At 44.3% G+C, this 8,276-nt stretch overlaps 1 protein-coding gene across 5 annotated transcripts in view; it reads right to left on the reverse strand.

The window, feature by feature from the left end:
- Positions 1–8,276, reverse strand: part of LOC102380336 (protocadherin-11 X-linked-like) — a 611,220-nt gene that overhangs the window by 492,792 nt on the left and 110,152 nt on the right. The window lies entirely within an intron of this gene.

Below are 8,276 nucleotides of genomic sequence, written 5' to 3' on the forward strand. Positions count from 1 at the left end.
GCGATGCGGTGGCTAGTAAAGCGACCAAAACGCTGGCTTGCATCCATAGATGCTTCTCAAGCAAATCCTGGGACGTCATTCTCCCCCTGTACTCGGCCTTAGTGAGGCCGCAGCTGGAGTACTGTGTCCAGTTTTGGGCTCCACAATTCAAAAAGGATGTGGAGAAGCTTGAGAGAGTCCAGAGAAGAGCCACGCGCATGATCAGAGGTCAGGGAAGCAGACCCTACGATGACAGGCTGAGAGCCCTGGGACTCTTTAGCCTGAAAAAGCGCAGGCTCAGGGGTGATCTGATGGCCACCTACAAGTTTATCAAGGGTGACCACCAGCATCTGGGGGAACGTTTGTTCACCAGAGCGCCCCAAGGGATGACGAGGTCGAATGGTCACAAACTACTACAAGACCGTTTCAGGCTGGACATAAGGAAGAACTTCTTTACTGTCCGAGCCCCCAAGGTCTGGAACAGCCTGCCACCGGAGGTGGTTCAAGCGCCTTCATTGAACACCTTCAAGATGAAACTGGATGCTTATCTTGCTGGGATCCTATGACCCCAGCTGACTTCCTGCCCTTTGGGCAGGGGGCTGGACTCGATGATCTTCCGAGGTCCCTTCCAGCCCTAATATCTATGAAATCTATGAAATCTAATAGTAATTTCAGAACCTACAACTGCCCTTATTCCTTAGCTAACCTCACAATTTTAAATTATGGTAAGACACAAAATCCTTTCAGTTCTTGATCTACAAAAATAGCAGTCAGATAAGGAGTTACCATCCTGTGTTGAATGGCATCCACCTGCAAGAGCATCTTTGGATATGTGAAGCTCTCCATTTTCCATGAGTGGTAAAACTGGTGATTTGTACCAGGAGGACAGGGAAAGCTGCTACATAAAGGTACATTCAGGCTAAATACAGACAGTCAAAAAGCCTGAGGCTGAATTGATTCAGCCTTTGTAAATTTGTCTAAACTGTGTAGATTGAACCAATAAGCAACAGACATTCACTTCTGATTCCAGAAATGCAGCCACGTGCCTGCAGTGGCCCAGGCCAAAAGCCAGGGGGCACTAGAGCACACCTCTCTGCTTGGGTAGAGCAAACAGTTTGTGCCAAGGTTAGCCTGCCCACCTTGTGAGGGCGGATTTGCAGGGGAGGTGCAAAGCATCCTGAGATGCTGGGGGGACTGAGAGTTAATCTGGAGAGAATCTGGGACAGAAGGTCAATAAACTGATTTAACCTAAATCAGTTAAGTCTGATACTACATCCATCCAGGTTTATCTTTAAACCTGTTTCAGCCATTTTGAAACCAGTTTATGTGCACTGAACTTCCACTGTGTTACAGATTTGAACCAGTTTCTCATCACTTATAATGGTTCATGTGCAATTTCTGTCCCTAGCCTCAGAATCTAGTTAGGGAACAAGATAATACTTATGCTCTGTCATACTCACAGATGTTACACCAGTCAAGCCACCTATGATGAACCTTTGCTGTGCAGAAAATAGATGTTTTGTTTTTTCAATATGTGCTGACAACTCTCAGAAGGGCCTAGTGTCTTTCTTAAAGAAGCCCATCAGCTTCCTCTGACACTAGGAAAAATATAGGCATATTGATGTTGTATGAGAAAAGTTACAGGAGCTTAGCAATAACACCCAACTTAATTTGCTTCCTTTCTATACAGAGATAAAAGAAGCAATTTGCATATAAACCCTTGCACCTTGCTCCTGCTCTCACTTAAGTCAAGTGCATAATGTCCACTGACTCTGTTGGGAACACTGCCTTAAGCCTAGCTCCCTACTGAAAAGGATTTCTTAAAAAGGTCTGCAGAAATACATGAATCCTGCAGCCAAGGCAGTATATACTATTAAAACAAATAATTTAATTTATAAGAGTTATTCAGATAAATCCATCTGATTTGGAAATTTGAGAACCACTTTCTCTTTCAATGCTCTGAGCCAGCAGCCTGCTCAGAGGCAGCTCCTAAACAGCTCCAACAATTTATCTCTAAAAAGAGAAAACATTATGAAGAAAGAAATGCTACTATAAATCCCAAGCACAGATACTTTAAAATATGAATAAAAATTCTGTTATGATAATTCGGGAATTAATATTATAGCATGGCATGAATATAGTGCAACTAGGAAATAGTCTTTTGAGAACAGTATCACTAAAGGAACCAAAAACGATTAAACGCACCAATCTGATAAGGAGCATTTTTAAAAGAGATGACCATGAGCCTAGCTTCAAACTGCTTCCACTGGAAAAGTAATGTCAGATTGTAATTTTGTCAACAGAGGGGGATTTTCCAGATAGTACAGTGACATTATGCTAACAGGAGGCTAGTTCCTTATTCTGTAGCAATGACAGAAATTATAGACATGAACACAGACTAGATTTTGATTAGCTCCAGCTCTTCTCAGAACAGCATCTTGGGTGTCTCTGCAGCTCTGGTAGTTTACACTGGTCCCAATCTAGACCTCAAATTTGAGGTGATACCTTGGGTTCCTTTGCCAAAGCTGCAGAACACTCAGCTTAACAACAACTCAGAAATAGGACTTATATCTTCACCTGATGGAGAAGAGGCTTTTTTATTTTAAGAGAAATCTATCCAAAATGAAGTATAATTTACACGAGTATTCTGAATCAGGATTTCCTGTTCAGTAACTCTAGTCAGAGTAATTCACTAAACTACCTTTTCAGTGGAAGGATGGAACATTTAAAGTATAGAGTGTCTATTACAGTCTCACCAATTCTCCTCCTCCGTAGGCTCTTCATTTCACCTCTTCATTGACCCTGAAGCATCATACACTGTATAAGCTACCCTTGTTAAAATCTCTTGAATTATCAATTTGGAGAACAGTTGTGTCAATGATTCATGATCATGACCTCAGGAATGTGACCAAACTTGTATGTAAGCAATTCCTAGGTTAGAAAGCATACCACAATGCCCATTGCTTCAACAAGTGTGATAGTGGTCCAACTGTAACAGCTCATGATTGTGAACCACAGTCCACATTTTCATTATCATCTTTATTTTACTATATCCATATAGCACTTATCATCATCTAAATATCTCAATTCCAAATTTCCATGTGCATACTGGAAAAAAAAAACAGACAAATGACAAACCATCTAAATAGGCTTCCCAGGAGTCAGGCAGCTTAGATGATTCGTACAGGGGCTCAGAGCAAAGCACATTCTACCACTTGATATGTAGTGTTCATTCAAAGAAGAAACAGAAAAAAACTTGCCAGCCAATTGCATTTAAAGTTTGAGAAGATATTTTAAATAACTAGATCCTGGATCATTTAGGGCCTTGGTTATAATTATTGATACTGCAAAATGCACCAGAAGCAAACAAGAAGCAGAGATTTAAGCATAGTTCTTATGAAAGCAACTATTCCTCTCCTATGTTTTTAGTCCAGATATACAAATACTGAGTCTAAACGTTAGCCAAACTGTCCCTTTAGGTTTCCTCAAAGTACAAGTCTCTGGTTGCCACATTTCATCACCCTCTCCCCTAAAGAAGTAAACAAACGTAAGCTTTTTATCTCTTCATTTTACTTGGAAGTTTCAGCTATATTTTAGGAGCTCTCCCAAAAGCAAATGATTTATTAACTTCACAACCCACTATAAGTTGTGGAGACAACAGTGAAATTGAAAGAGAAAACAGATGTGTAAGCCTCTGACAGACATTAAGGTAAAGGAGCAATGGTATCTGATGTAGAATCCCAACAATTGTGCTTCCTACCATCCCACATGTACATGGCAGGAGGTGTGATTGCAGGATCCTGCATCACGTTCCATCATGTCATATTGCCAGTACAGGGTGATCTTGTCTCCCAGCTGAGGGAGCTCACCATGCTCTCCTGCAGCTGGAATCTCTGATCAGCTGACCAGGGCTCCCAGCAGTTGGAGTACATGATGCAGTCCCCAACTGGACACCCTGATCACCTGAGGGGTGCTACCAGCCTCTGGTGCACACAGGAGTCTTGAAAACTTCCTGTGTGCTCCAGAGGTTGGGCACTGGCCACATATTCAATTAAAGGTTTGACAGAAACCAGCCACAAAGCTATTACACACATTTTGTGTAATAATGTTGTGGCTTGTTCCTCATTTTATCACACCATTAACTGAATAAGCATGTGACCAGGTCACTTCTTGAGATGTGCTTAAGCAGTTAAGTGTAATGTCTGTCAGGGGCCTAACAATGTAGTCTCAGAAGCGATGGCTTGAGTCTATGACAAGTAGATAATAAGCAAGAGTATTCAATTTGTCTTCAGAATCACTAATTACAAATTACTGTGCAACTCAGCCCTGGGGAATCTTTAACATAACAGTGCTAGGTTTTGTACTAAAGAGAAAGTAAAAAATTAGTAACATGTAGTCATTTCCAAAACCAAGGATCAATCAAAGCAGCATCAAGGCTGACTCTTCAGCTTAACTTATTTCATGAATAATGTTTTTTATTAATAATATTTTAAAATAATGCAGACAGATAAATTGTGTCTATACTCACAATTAGGTGATTTTTTTGCAGTGCGTTTGAAACTTGTCCACAGCAGTGCAACTGAGAGGTGGCAAAGGAGTAGCAGCTCTGGGAGGTACCTTTGTGGGGGGTAATACACAGATAGCTGCCACCACAGCAACAACTGACTGTATTGCCACCATTAGCACTACAGTAGCTGGCACTGGCCTGCATATCACAGCTGCCTCAGGGGTTTAGTTGCCCTGATATGGCTCTGCTTTTCCAGGAAACTATGGCCTTTGCCATCAAAAGGTACCAGCACCAACTCTACAATTCCCTGTTCTTCATGTGCCCTGCTTGGTGCTAATTCACATCTCCAAAGAGACAAATACCCAGGGTAGCTCAGCCTCAATGTGCACATCCTTATGAGTGTGCATGTGTGGTCTGCCATGCTACTAATTAGCTAACAGCTAATTAACACCGGAAATCCAGAAAAAAGCGGTTGGGTGCACATGGTGCAGCATGCACCACCCGAAACCAGAGCCTGGCCAACCAGAGCCATCTGCCATGAGCAAAAAGGTGCATGCAGGGGCATAACTGGGGACAACAAGCAGCACAAATATGTGATGTGCTACTGCTACTTGTCCCTGGGGAAACATGTGTTCCTGCTTGTGGCAACATGCCCAATGTGGGCAACTACACTACAAAGCAACTACAGAGCCAGTATGTGGCAGAAGGCCACCTCTGTTTCTCCCCAAAAACTCTGCTCTGTGACAATTTGGTTAGGATGGGCCCAGCAGAGGGTACACACCTTACCCTATCTCTTTAGGTAACCTGAGCTAGATACATTCCTGAGGGAGGGAGGAAACCTGCTCCCTCTGCCTACATTACTGGAATCACATACCCGGGTAAGGGGCTTGCTCCTTGGGGAGCTAGGAACTGCCAGTCTGCCCAGCAGTGATGCATTTCAAATTGGTTGGCTGACAGCCAACAGGTGCTGGCCTCCACTAGACCAGGTAAATGAGGTCATAATGGCTATATAAGTTAAGGACTGCCCAGGAGGAGGAGGCAGCAGCCATGAGGGAGACTCAAAGATAGAGAAGAGCTGAACCATCTGAAACTTGCTCTCTCTCTCAAAACTGATGATCAAGGAACTGCCTGCCTCCAGAGGGAATCTCCACCTGCCTCTGGATGATACTTATGAGTAAGCTACCTGAGATCCAACAAGATATATAGCTTGCAGTAACTCAGATCCATGATCAAAGGCTACCCAGCCATGCCAGTTTGCTCTATGGGATTTCTCTGATATTCCTCTAACCTGTACGCTGTTGCAACCCTACCCCTTGTAACCAATAAAGTTCTCCTTTGTACCTAGAGTGGGAGACTTATTGGGAGTGGGTCTAGATTATGCCTTGGGGACCCCTTGGTTCTGGCTAAGAGAGACTACTACTTGTGTTTCCAACTGAGAGAAGCACCCCCAAGTGCTTGAAGTGAGTCAAGTACCCTCAAGGGCTACTAAGCCTGTGTTTCCCAGGGTGAACAGAGCCTGAATCAAGCCCAGCCCTGGGTGGTGGCAGTGTTACCCCCAGGCTAGTGGGTGCGCTCCAGGAAGGGGTTTGGCCAGAGGTGAGGTGCCCTCAGGGAGGCACTCGGAGCCTGGAAGGTGGTTGGGCGCAGTAAGGTGGGTGGCTCAATTTAGGAGCGCCCCAGGAAACACATGTTCCTGCTTGTGGCGATATGCCCAATGTGAGCAATTACACTACTAAACAACTACAGAGCAAGTATACTACACTTTATTCTGTCCTCAGCAATCTCTCGTGTCACAAGGTCTTCCGGTTCATATTCTGTACTAAAACAACATTTGAAAGGAGCCAGGGGCACCGAAGAGAGAAGCAGATATAAGTCTGACAGGCTATTTTGTTAAACTGACTGCCACTTTTAATTTTTCAAGTTCTACAAACTCTTACAAAATTATGCTTGGATAAAACTCATCTATGATTGGGAAAAACTCTCACACCACTTCATTGTCAGGGGCCATCAAAAATGGAGATCAAGGAACTGCTTGGCTTCCAAGATAGAGGCCTCAGAAAAGATCTGAGGGGGAAGACAGAAGACTTTGCTTCTCTGATATATATAGCATCACTAGACAGATATTAAGCATCATAATTACAGTGGGCAAGACTCAAGAATTTGTTGTGAAAGTTCAAGTTTTATTGTATGCCCTGGTGAAGTGGGTTCTGGGAGTGAAGGACTAAAGTTTTTGCCTGTGGGGATGAGATTGTGGAAGTGGCCAGGCAGAAAGGCTCTCACAGCAGGGAGCTGCCAGCTCTGAGGTTAGGGACAGATATTACACATAAACTGATTTAAGTGATCAGAAACAGAGTCTGCCTGGCTTCCCCCGGCCCCATCCCTCCCATTCACCACTCACTGCTCCAGCAGGGATCCATCCCTCCTCTCTCCCACAGCATGGATAATAGTCTGCATGTGGTATGCTAGCTAATGCTGAGAGGTGTCTGTGTAAGGCAGGCTGGACAAAGCTAGACAGGACAGTGTCAACTTAGGGCTTTTTGGAGCTAATCAAGAGGTCAGCTGGTAATGTCCCCTTCCTTATGAACAAGTTGTTTAAGGAAAGCTTGAGCTAATGAGAGATGTTTTGTTTTCTGATGGGGTGTTAAATGCTGATAACAGAGCTGATAAACACTCTGTTATCAAGAAGGGTGGGGACTCCTGCTGGGGCATGGCCGCACCACCCTCAGCTCAGCACTATTGAAGGGAAGGGAGGGCTACTCTGGCATCCTGGCTTCTAGCCTGAACCACTACAGGCATGTGCCTGCATTTCCTAAGTCCGGATGTCTGTATGGTTACAAACCGGTTTAGCCTAGCCAGGTTAGACTAACCTGCAAAGATTGAATCAATCCAGGCTCAGGCTTTTTGAATGTCTGTTTCTAACCTGAGAGACCACATGCTGGACTTGGAGGGGAGATCCATGAGATAGTGTGTCTATTACTAGACTGCCTGAGGGGTCCAAAAAAGGTAATCCCACCAAGACAGTGGACAAAAACCCTACTTGTCAGCATTTTAAACTCCCCTCAAATGTTGATTTCGAAATAGGAGACAAAGATTAACATTACGATAAAGTCTGGAGAAAGTCTCATTTGGGAAGAAAACCTTAAGCCCTCATAGTCAAGCTTCTGAATTTTTCTACCAGAGAGTTATCAAAGCTAGCAGAAAAGTTGGAAAACTGACAGCCAACAGGTTGAGCCTGACCTCATATAATGCCATCTTCTTGGTCAGGTGACTGAAGAGCAGGCACTGTTTAAACCAGAAAGACTACAGCCTAGACACAAGCAGTCAAGATACTTCATGAAGTATCCAGCCATCCTGAATCTAATTTACAGGGGGAAAACCTACACTTTCTTTGACCCTATGGAAGGAGAAACCTTTATTATATCAATGTTGGTATTATAACAATTGGTGACGGACAGAGGGGACAAGGCTGAACTCCTCAACGAGTTCTTTGCCTCAGTGTTCCTAAGTGAGGGGCACGACAAGTCTCTCACTGGGGTTGTAGAGAGGCAGCAGCAAGGCGCCAGACTACCATGCATAGACCCTGAGATGGTGCAGAGTCATTTGGAAGAACTGGATGCCTTTAACTCGGCAGGCCCGGATGAGCTCCATCCGAGGGTGCTGAAGGCACTGGCCGACATCATTGCAGAGCCACTGGCGGGAATATTTGAAAGCTCGTGGCGCACGGGCCAAGTCCCGGAGGACTGGAAAAGGGCCAACGTGGTCCCCATTTTCAAAAAGGGGAGGAAGGAGG

This window comes from Alligator sinensis, unplaced genomic scaffold (assembly GCF_000455745.1).
Source record: "Alligator sinensis unplaced genomic scaffold, ASM45574v1 scaffold1075_1, whole genome shotgun sequence".
Taxonomy (NCBI): Eukaryota; Metazoa; Chordata; order Crocodylia; family Alligatoridae; genus Alligator; species Alligator sinensis.